An 11848-nucleotide genomic window follows, 5' to 3' on the forward strand; every position below is an offset into this window, starting at 1 on the left:
TCTAATGGAGAGGTAATTAGGCTTGGTTGCAAAAATATTCTTAACACAAAGGATACTTGAGCATCCACTGCATCACACCTCCTCATTCACTGAAAGGAAAGAGGATTAGCTGCAAAGCAGGGTATTCCTAACAGGGAACCACTGATTATTCGGTGGATTCTCTCACTAAGGCAACTCACACCTACTCTGCCAAGCTCATTGAATCACCCAGTGGTCTGGGTTCGAAGACACCTTTAAAAATTATCCAGTCCTACCCCTGCCATGGGCAGGGACCCCTTCCCCAGCCCAGGGTGCTCCCAGCCCCTTCCAGCCTGGCCTTGAACCCTGTCAGGGAGGGAGCAGCCACAGCTCCTCTGGGCAGCCCGGGCCGGGGCCTCAGCACCCTCACTGCAGAACATTTCTTCCTAATGTCTGATCTAAACCTGCCCTCTGTCAGTTAAAAACCGTTGTCCCTTGTCCTGTCACTGCACGTCCTCGTAAAAAGTCTCTCTCTGACTTTCTTATAGGCCCCCTTTACATACTGAAAGGCCGTGGTCAGGTCTCCCCACAGCCTGCTCTTCCCCAGGCTGAAGCACCCCTGCTCCCTCAGCCTCTCTCCGCAGCAGAGGGGTTCCAGCCCTCCTCCTCCGGCCCCGCTCCAACAGCCCCAGGTCTGTCCCGTGCTGGGGACCCCAGAGCTGGACGCAGGACTCCTGGGGGGGTCTCAGCAGAGCGGGGCAGAGCAGGAGCAGCCCGTCCCTCGCCCTGTGCCCACCTCACCGCCATCCATCCTGTGACCAAACCAGCGCCTCCCCACCACTCCGCTACCGCTTCAGAGAGAGACCCCTCCGCATCTCGAGGGAGCCCCCCTGCAGCAAGCTGCCGCCAGGAACAGGTTCATTTCTTAACGCTACTAGAAGAGATGACACCATCGCACAGGGAAAATTTCGTGACTTCTTTACACGCCTGCTCACAGAACGAGAGAGAGCCAGCCTCCGAGCCAGCCCCTTCCCTCCAGGGACTCGCTGGGAAGCTGCCTCGGCCGAAGGGACTGGAGAGAAGGCTGCAGAAGAGAGAGCCAAAAGGAAGAGTAACGGGTGGGGAGGAGCGGGTGGCATTCACCACAGACGCTAACGGAGCTCAGAGCTGGAACAGCCGACTGGGTTACGGCCTTTCTTAAAGTCGCCTTGGTACGTGCAGGCAAGCGTCCTGCCAACCCTGTGAGACACGGCTGCGAAGAAAACGCCGGCAAACTGCAGGCCTCCAAAGCCAGCATCCATACGGGACTACTGAGACAGTATTACACAGACCAGGATCAGTCGACAATTGACGTATCTGTACCAACGCGACAGACGGGGGGAAAAGTCAGTTTGGCTTCTGCCAAGGGGATTCCAGCCTCACAAAAGGCTCCAGACTGCCTGCATTTCTAAGATCTGCGAGTCTTCCTCATCAAAGGCTTCTTGCAGGGACACCAAAAGGCCACTCCGGAGAAGGGACCATCCCTGCTGGCAATATTCAAGGCAAGGAAGATACGCAGCCACGAAGAACAGCAGAAGGACCTTATGACTCTAAGTAACCTGGTAATAAAATGGCAGATGAAATTCCACACAGATAAAGTGATGCATACATTGAATAAACAGAATAAATCTCAATTTCACAATAAAAAAAGTAGTGCCCTGAAATGGCCTCAGCAAGCAGGAGATCTTGGGGCTGTCCAGCTGCTCCACACGAGTTTCGGCGCGGCTCAGCATGGTCCGGAAGGCCAAGAGCGTTTTACCAGTGTTGGAGCAGGACAACTGCACGAGCAGCGGTCGCTGCTGTGTCACCGTGAGCATGCGTGGTTCACCTGCATCCCGGCCACGGCACACGGCTCTGGGCACTGTCGCCATCCCCGTCACAGAAACGGAGAACAGCAGCAGCAGAGGCACGGACTGGCTGGTGTGGGAACAGTGGCAACCCGAGACGGCTGAGGGGGGAAAGAGGGCAGGGAGCTGTAAAACCTGGGGTAGCCTGGAGGAGGAAAGCCCCTTAAAAACTGAAAAAAGAGAGACAGTGCTTCACACCAGGGGTAAACCTCCAGGCAGAAAGCAGTCAGAATGCTGAGAGGGGTTTCAAACATGCTTTTCCCATGCTTGTGCTGCAGCCTCCGCTGGGGACGGTGTCAGGATCAGGGCTCCGGAGCAGGCGGACGCTCAGCCCGATCCCGCGCGGCTGTTCTGCAGGAGCCAGGGGCGAGCGTCTCCCCAGGGGGCTTGGGAAGAGCGCTCACACATCAGCTAAAGGAGAGGCGCTGGGGAAGCCAAAAGGGGAAAAAAAAATGGTACCTCAGGTTGTTAATTGTTGAGAAGTCACAGCCGACTGGTGGGCAGTATTTACTTGTCAGACAAATCTCACGCAACTGGCGCACTTGAAGGGCAGCAACGATTTATTTCTGTCGATACGTCTCCAGCACGACCCTCCAGGGCATCGGATTTTGCAGCCACCCAGATCGATAAGGCTTCGCCGCAGACTGCAGAGCGAGCACGGGCAGGCTGAGGAATACAAATCAAGCCGGGCAGTCCCACAGAGGTGGACGTCTCCAGTAAACAGTCCAGAAGGAGCGAAGACTTTACGTGAACCAGGGAATAAAGAAGATCATTTCCACATGGCCATATGGAAAATCACTGTGTGCTTCCTCCCAAGCACGTCAATTTTATTGTATTTTTTTAATATCCCAGGAATCACAGTTTCCACTATGAAAATTCTTGTCCTTTTAAAAACAGTTTAACTCTGGATTTGAACGCCAGCTAAGTAACTCTTGTGAATGAATGTCTGCTGTAATTAAAATTTAGCCATTTCTCAACTACCTGAAAACGTTTACTGTGAAAATCAGTTTTTAGCTGTTCAGGAGGAGGTGCTGCACACAAGACGGCACACCTGCAAGTCACACCCGTTAAGAACCTTACTTCTTTTATTTCTACGCCATTTAAAAACGTACTAACAGCGGGGCGAGCCCCACGGGCACAATCTATCAGCCAGCTCCTCGCCTGCCTCCAGTGCTTCCCTAACCTCCGGCCCTCGGATGAAGCGGCACCGCTTGCCAGCTGTGTCCCGAATCTGTAACAGAGCAAGAATTCCAGGAGTTAACGAGGAGTCAGAAACTCACCCGCAAGGCAGCACGGAGACCATCCAACGCACGAAACACAACCACCCTGCCAGGCTCTCCACCATTTTCCGCACGAGGAGCAGGAGCCGGGACGCCCCGAGCTGCGAGCATCATCCTGCAGGCCGTGCGTGCCCGCGGCACCCGCAGCCAGAGCCAGGCCGGGACCCCACACCCCCTCACCGGCTCCGAAAAGCAGAGCGGAAGCAGCCGGCTCCAGCGCCCCGCACTTTTTGGGAGGGCTTTGGGGATTCTCAGAAGAGAGGAAGCGTTGTGTACAGCTACGTACAAGTACCACAACGCTGGGAAAGCGGATCAACGGCTGGGCGGAACGCGGCAATGGGTGCTCAAAACAAGGCAATAAAACACAATTGCCGGCCACCTCTGCAGCAGCACTGCCCGCGGCATTCCCACGACGGACAGCAGGCACAGTCCGCCGGCCAGCCCCATGCCTATCTTCTCTTCCTACTTCAACAGCTTCTTAAACGAGGTCAGGCACACAGACTCACACTGGGCCTCTGACAAATTGGTAACTAAAAAGGTGGAACTAATATCCGTAAGAGCCGAAAGCTGGTATCATGTCCTTATTTAGGCAAAAGAGCTGGCTGACTCCACCGATGTTCATCTAAGCAAGGTAACAGGGAGAAATCCCTCACTCCTGTGCACCAATGTAAACCCCAGGTCAGTGAGTCAATTAAGCACAGGCTTAATGTAACGCTGGAAAGAAATCCCGCCAGTAACCGGGCTGCTTGCATACGTACACTTGGGCATGGGCTGAGGTACCTGGATGATCTGGAAACAGCCACAGCCCCCGGAAAAGAGACTAACCCAGGCTGGTTTGGGAATTAATCCCAGTGGCATGCACAGAACTGCTAACATGAAACGAGGGGGGATTGTACGAGTGTGTGTGTGTGTGTGCGCTGAAGCATCTGTTCAAATTTAGGCATATAAAACATTTTTCAGCCCAATGACTCCACAGGGAAATGCCTCACACATCAGCTCATCTGACTCAATTTTTCCATCACATTTCCCTTAATACAGTTTTGTCCATAAATACACTATTCATTTCTTCCCAAATATAGCTTTTTATTTATAGAGCCAGAAAACCTTGTAACTTCTGTTATTACTTAAAGCCCTGGGTTCTTCTCTGAAATGTAATCATTAAGGAATTATTAGCCAATATTGAGGTATGGAACCAAGTCATCTACGTTTGCAGAAGGAAAAGGGGTTTCTTTTTGGTATAAAATTCACTGTTTTCAGGATTTCCTTCATCAGAAAATACCCAGTAACGTCGCAACTGCCCTGCCGTACACATGTCAGTTTAGCCCACAGCACAGCCCAGACCTTCCACCTCGAATTGTCATTTTGCACAACAGAAAGCCAAGCGTTTGAAACTCCACACCAGATCTTCCAGGCAGTTCACAGGGAGCAGAATCACGCATTGCTACCCAAATAGCGATAACGGTTCATAGTTATGGTATGAGGAGGTCAGAAATCTAACGTTGCCTCCTTCCTCTCCGAGCACAGATAAATTCATTTTTGTGGCTTTTAACAGAAAGCAAACAGCCTATCAGAACTGTAACAAAGAATGGCCAATTTAGACATTTAAAGTATGGGGGTTTTTTCAGAGGCAGAATTTAGATGTCGAGCAATACTGAACAGAGCAAGAATTTGACCTTTATTAACCACAACATGAGTCGAAAGAAAGCGTAGCACGCTGTTACGCGGCACGAGTACGGGTCAGTGGAATTCCACTCCCGCTGCTCGCAGGAAGCGCAAAGACCAGCGGGAAAGGCCGACGGCGACGCGGGGTTCTGGAACGCAATGTCCACACACAGGGCACGGCCAACAGGAGGTGTCCCCGCACGTGGGCGGCAGTGCCACCACCCTCAGGGGCTGACCGGCCTGGGGTCCGGGGAGCGGGGCTCGGAGGCGCATCTGTAATCCAGGGAGTCTTCCCCGCGTGCCCAGTGGGATGCTAGGAAGGTCAGCAGTGTGACAGTAGAGCAAGCATAAAACGCAGGGAAAATTAATGGAACTTTCTTCCCACAGGGATAACTTACTTCCTATTAACCGGATTAAAACTAAATATATCTGGAGCACAAACTCCGTAAAGCGCTCTGCTGAGTGGCAGCACAGAAAACAAAGGCTGGAAGCGGGGTGGAAGAGGATCACCTAATGAGAGAGCAGCGCCCATCCTCTCGAGCAGCCAGACAACAAAGGGGTCCATTATCCGCCGAGCATTTTGCTCCGTTTAACCATCGTTACCAGTGTCCGGGGCTGTGCTGCTGCTCAGAGAACCCCGCCGGAGTTTTGCGGCACAAAAGAGGGACCTGCCACAATTCACTCTGCGCTGACAACGTTTGAAAAACAGAGACGATGACAATCTAAAGCGGCTTTAGGGAAGAGCCACAAAATTGCCTCCCCCTTCCCAGCGCGATGCTAACAGTGAGGCCACTGCCTGGTTTCACACCTTTTCCCCAGCCACGCAGGTACAAACGACTGCAAGGGGAACGGCAGCAAACCACCGAAACTCAACCTGACGAGCCCAGTCCGCCCGGGCTCCCCGGCTCCCAGCCCGCACGCGCCCCGATGGGCTGGGGCAGCTCCCGGCTGAAAGCTCACTGCGCTGTGACGAATCCTCACGCTCCAGCACTGCGGCTTCCTCAAAACAGCGGCGTCAGCCGCTCTGCGAACGCCTGCCAGCTCCCGCTCCCCCAGCAGCAGCACCCGAGGCACGGGAGGCCCTGGAACCCAGGCCACAGCGTACCCAAGGCAGGCGCTTCCAGGATGAAACCACTCCTGGCAGCGCGTTTCTACATCCTTTTTGTCCTCACGGCACAGCCACCTACAAGGGCAGGCACCACAAGCACACTGCACCTCCTCCTTTGCTTGGCAAAAAGTGATGTTTTAGGAGAGTCCGGGGTTTTTCTTGGACCCACACAAGTTGCTGGCAATAAGTAAATTACCAAGTCAGCAAGTCTGTGTGTTAAAATTCATCGCAAACTCTCCATCAGCGATTAGATTTCACCATTTATAAGAATTTTCCTCTTGAACTCGCCCTTGTCAGCTGTAAAATCACATAAAGCCAGAAAAGGCCTTTTAGTAAGACAAAGCTTCACCTATGCAACCCAATTCCCAACCCAATTCCCTTCTGAACCACAGAAGATTCTTTAGCAAAACTGTGTCTACAATTAAAACTGTACAGTACGTGTGAAAATCTTTCCTAAATTCTTAAAATTGGTCTAAACTTGCCTAGCATCTGATCACTGCCTTGCAACACCCTGGTCCTCACAAACGCACTCATAAACTGCTATCAAGTTTTCTTTTAACGTGTCCTTCGTTAAGAGACGGACGGGACTGCTGGAAGTCCTCACTGTCAGCTCCTTTTCCAGCCCTTTTTTCGGGCTCTTCTCTAACTCACTCCAAGCGAGCCGCTGCGTGCCCAGTCTGTGACCCTGATTTTTCAGTTATTTACAGACATTTGCATCACTTGCAAGTTATCTGTGATGATCTGGGTGCTTGCTTTGAAGTGACAGGCAAAAACAATCACTAATGAAGAGCTAAGCACGGGTATCAGCAGAATCCACCTAGGAAACAGGTATTTCATGACAATTCCTCATTTCTAATCGTGAATTCAGACCTGTGAGTTGCTTTAGAAAAAACAAAAACTTAACGTTGTTGCATCAATTCAGAAAAACACTTAGGTTTTTAAATGAAGATGCTGTCTATCAGCAATAATTCAACAGCCCGCTGCATCGGTGAGAACACTGACTCACAATTCTAGTGTTAAGGCTACTAAAGGCAGTCACGCTGATAAGGGTACAGCCAGTCGTTGAGACGGTTTGAGCAACTTTTCACAGTGCCAGCTGAGCTGAAACTTGCCCAAGCCAGTTTCAAAAGCCTCTGCAGGGTGCGAGACGCTGGGTGCTGAACCCAAGTAGCCACAGCAGCCGAACGCGTTTTCGACACGGGTGGAAAAACGGAGACACTCCTGTAAACCAAGTTTCACACGATCTGAAGCACAAACCTTCACATGTATGTGTCCAAGCGTACTAACCTACGTTCCTCAGTCTGTTCTGCCCCATCCTTTGCCATTTCAAGGCAGAAATGTCAGTCAATTTACCATTTCTCGAGAAACACGCTGCAAAGGGATCGTTTTCTTACGAGCAGCCACAGAAACGTTCCCAGGGTAGACACCCCTGCTCAGCCCAACCCACCCAGAGACACAGCCCACTCTCGGCACACCACCAACCCCAGCCCACCTGAGCTCTGCTCCGAGCCCCTCACGCCCTTACCTCGCGTCCTGCCCGGCCGCAGGCATGGTCAGCACCCCCTGGCCATACGGGATCCCCGGCTGCACAGTCGCACGGGAAACCCCCGCAGCTGAACTACTCTACCTCGGCTTTAACCGTCAGCATCGTCTGCTCGTTAGGAGCTTTTGCCGCTGACCAGAGAGGGGAGAAGGACGGACGCCGAGCAGCCTGCGCATTCGTCAGACACAGAAAATATGTAACGGTTCAGCCCACCCACCGACAAGCCCTCTGGATCCGCTTCAGTCACCAGCGCGACGCGAGAGGGAAAACAAACATCGTCCCCTCCTGCCTTTTGAGAACTGCAGGAACGCTGGAGTTCATTTTAGGATTGTTGGAAATGCAGGACTTCCAGCTGTTTGCAGTCATACGGGGAGAATAAGCAATGGCACACGAAGGCTCAAACGACCCGTGTGTTTGGACATTTTCTTTCAAAAATTCTTACACATCCTGCTTCATAGAACGGAGCTTACTTGTTCCCCAGGAAAGTATAAGCATAACTTGGGAATAAACTTGGAAAGAATCAAAAATACAGAGAAGGGCACCTTTCATTTTCCTAGTCAGGAGTCTTGACAGAAAACAGCAGCTTTCCCCTTCTGAATGGCCTGAAGAAAGGTGGGGTTTGGTGACTGGACTGCCAGCTGCTTTGCTGAACGTCACCGTGGAACAGATTTCTAACAGAAAGGGACAGATTTTTTTATCTACCAATTATCCTTGAATTACAGGGGGCAGAACACATGGAAATAACAACAGCAACAATCAATCGTCTGTCAAACACAAGGGTTTTGTTCTTCTTATTTCTAAATGCTAACTAAACACCTAGTTAAAAAGCTGAACCCGGTGTTACCAGCTGTTGCTTGAGAATCCACACTGCGCGCCCACGCCCCAGTCAGGCCCCTCGCACTGTCCCCTCTTTGTCACCGACGTGACAGTGGCACAAATCCCGCACTTCCCTGGGAAGCAAAGCCGCAATGACCAGGAAGAGCCAGAACTTCATCCTACCAGCAGACGAGAGAACTGGCTAAAAACAGCCACTAAAAATCACTGTACAAACGTCACCCTTGTGAAATTTTATGGCGACGGGTGAAAGTTCGGCCCAGCAGAGGCCAGAACCCCCATCGCCCGACACAGCGGCGGGTTTTTGCTCCTTGTGCTCTGCGTTGGGCTGGAGCGCAGAGAAACGTCAGAGCGCGCGGCCGCTGCCCCGGCCAGCTCGGACGGGTCGAACCCCGGCTCGCAGCAGCTCCATGAGCGTTCACCCGCCCAAGGAGGGCACGGAGCTGCTGCTTTCTTGGCTTGCGCCGGCCTGCCCCGAGCGCCGTGCCGCCAGGAGCCGGGACGGCCGAGCCGCCCGCGCCAGGGCAGCTCGCCAGCGAGGCGACCGGCGTCCCTCGGAGTGAAAAATAAAAACCTGTTCCTGGGAACTGAGCTCAGCGCCACGGGAACGGCAAAACGTGCCGCTGCCGTGGCGAGAGCGGCTCCAGGGCAGCGCTGCCGGCACGCTTCGCTCTGACCCAGCCAGCGCTGGGGCTTCGCACCTCCGCGCTCGGGCACAGCACGGTCCGAACGGGCGGCCCTGCCCCGACCCCCGCAGCGGGACCCCACGCGTGGCCCGGCCCCGACCCCCGCAGCGGGACCCCACGCGTGGCCCGGCCCGGCGGGCCCCAGACGGCGGCAGCGGGGACGCACCCGGCTCCCGGCAACGGGCCGGCGGCTCCTCCCGGCCCCCGCTCCCCTCGCAGCGCCCGGCTCGGTCCCCGCAGGCTCCCGCCCCCCCTCCACCCCCCGCCTCCCCTCAGCCCCCGGCTCCCCTCAGGTTCCCGCCTTTCTCCTCAGCTCCCCCGCTCGCTGCCCTCAGAGCGCCCGGAGCCCGCCGCAGCCCCCCGCAGCCCCCGGCTCCCCTCAGGTTCCCGCCTTTCCCCCCCGCGCCCCCGGCTCGGCGCCCCGCAGCGCCCGCCCCCCCCCCCACTCACGCCTCCGCCCCGCGCCGCTGCAGCCCCCGGTGGCGGCGGGGCCCGGCCCACCCCGGGGCGCGGGGCGGGGGGCGCCGGGCGCATGCGCAGAGCCCCCCGCCCCCCCCCCAGCCGCCCACCCGCCCGGCCCCGCCGCCGCGAGAGGCCTGGGAATGGGGGGGGGGGGGGGGGACGACGACACGCGGCTGGGGACAGCAGCCTCGAGACCCCGGGGGCCGGGGCACCGCCGGGACGGGGGGGGGCACCGGGGCGGGAGGGGGGCACTGGGAGCGGGACACTGGGAGCGGGATGGGTCACTGGGAGCAGGGCAGGGACAGGGACAGCAGGAGCAGGACGGGGACACCGGGAGCAGTGGGGATGGGGACGTGGGAAGTGTGATGGGGACAGGGACACTGGGAGCAGGGCCGCAGCCAGGGACATGAGGAGCAGGATGGGGACACCGGGAGCAGGATGGGGACACCGGGAGCAGGGCTGGGACAGGAACACCGGGAGCAGGATGGGGACACTGGAGCAGGACGGGGACACCGGAGCAGGGCTGGTCCCCCCGGGTACCTGTGCAGTCAGCAGGGCCGGGGGACGAACGGGGACGACTCCGGGGCCAGGCCCGCGCCCCTCGGTGACCCCGCTGGGGGGGGGTTGCCCCGTGGCGGGTGCCGGCGCTGAGTCCCCAGCACCCACCGCCCCGGCGAGAGCCCCGCCGCCCCGCGCGGATGCAGACCCCGTCCCCGTGCTGGCGGGGGACGAACCCCAGCCGGGGGCCAGGGCCCGGCGCCAGGGCCCGGCTGTTCCCAGGGAAGAGCCGTTTCCGCGGAAAATTCCCAGCCCGGGGCGCGGGGCCGGGATTTCGGCAGCGGGAGCTCGTGCGCCCGCGGGTCAGCGCTTTCCAGCCGCCGGCAACGGCGTGAGAACCCGCTCCTTCCCACGCCCGGCCGGCCGCATCCTGCCCCGCTCCCGGGGCTGGGCTCCGCGGGACCTCGGCTCCGCAGGGCAGGGGTGAGCGTCGCTGTGCCCACGGGTGTACGGGCGCCATGCCCACAGGTGACTGTCACCATGCCCACGGGTGTACGGGCGCCATGCCCACAGGGCTCTCCAGCTCCGTTGCCCAGCCCCTGAGAGCCTGGCGCTGGGATCGGTGCCGGGGGAGGACGGACGCCCCCTTCCCGGGACACAACCCCCGGCCGCGCTGGGCCGGAGCGGCCGAGCGCTCGGCTCCGGAGCCGGGGTCGCAGCCCCGGAGCGCCGGGACGGGACGCGCGGCATCGAGCACGCCGCCGGGCACGCATCCTGCCGCAGCTCCAGGGGATGCCTGGCCTGGGCCCCAGCAGCCCAGTTTGGTGCTGGGCGGTACTGGGACGCGAAGAGCACCCCTGGCACGGCCGTGGGCACGCTGGCCGGGGCGCAAGGCCGCGTCTTGCCGGCACGAGGCAGGGCCTGACCCCCGCTTCGTGGGGGATGCACTGCCGGCAAGGCCGCGGTGCCGGGGAGGCCGCGGGGAAGCTGCCGGCAGGAACGGCTGAGGGCAGCGATGGGGCTGGAGCCCCCCACCGTGCACCCTCCAGCTGGGGGGGCCGGGCAGCGGGCGATGCCGTGACCCACTGGGTCGTGCAGGAAATCCTTCCCCCACCCATCTCCAAGCCCGGGTGGCCGGCGGTGGCCCCGAATCGTCCCCGCGGTACCCAGTTTCCACACCGGCGGGACGCGCTTTCCTGCGGCTGCTTCCCATCCCCGGTGCCTACGGCAGCCCAGTGCCTCCCAGTTTCCACCAGCAGCTGGGAGAAGGTGTGTGTGGGGGGGTGACCTTGGCTTCACCCTCTGCTCCCGGGGTGCTGCGTGCCCCCACGAGCCGTCCCGAGCCCGGGGATGCTCCGGGGCTGGACCCTGACGCAGCGATGCCAGGCAGGGCTCTGGGTGGGGGGCAGGGGGCAGAGGGGGGGTCAAGGTCCCCAGGAGGTGCAAACCAGCCCTGGTTTACAAATATCTGCAGGGAGGGGGTCAGGAGGACGGGGCCACACTCTTCCCAGTGGTGCCCAGTGACAGGACAAGGGGCAACGGGCACAAACTGGAGCAGAGGAAGCTCCAGCTGAACCCGAGGAAGAACTTCTTCCCTCTGAGGGTGACGGAGCCCTGGCCCAGGCTGCCCAGGGAGGCTGTGGAGTCTCCTTCTCTGGAGATATTCCAGCCCCCCTGGCCGCGGTGCTGTGCAGCCTGCTCTGGGTGACCCTGCTTGGGCAGGGGGTTGGGCTGGGTGACCCCCAGAGGTCCCTGCCAACCCCTGCCGTACTGGGATTCTGTGGTGTGGCGGTGCTGGGGCCGTGTCCGGAGGCAGAGCCGGGAGCTGGGGCCGGGGGGAGGAGAGGGAGCCCCAAAATCTCGCAGAGCACGAGCAGCTGATGAGCTTCCCCGAAAGCACAGACCTGGCGAGAAGGGAAGAAAATCCTCCT

General features: G+C 58.2%; 1 protein-coding gene across 2 annotated transcripts in view; it reads right to left on the reverse strand.

Moving 5' to 3' along the window:
* GJC1 (gap junction protein gamma 1) overlaps positions 1-7582 on the reverse strand; it is a 38308-nt gene extending 30726 nt beyond the window's left edge. For both annotated transcript variants that reach the window (XM_075443855.1, XM_075443854.1), the window contains exon 1: positions 7420-7582. The gene's annotated coding sequence lies outside the window, so the exon portion shown is untranslated. The remainder of the gene's footprint in view (positions 1-7419) is intronic.
* Positions 7583-11848: the final 4266 nt, after the last annotated feature.

The sequence above is a fragment of the Opisthocomus hoazin genome, chromosome 26 (genome assembly GCF_030867145.1).
Source record: "Opisthocomus hoazin isolate bOpiHoa1 chromosome 26, bOpiHoa1.hap1, whole genome shotgun sequence".
Lineage (NCBI taxonomy): Eukaryota > Metazoa > Chordata > Aves > Opisthocomiformes > Opisthocomidae > Opisthocomus > Opisthocomus hoazin.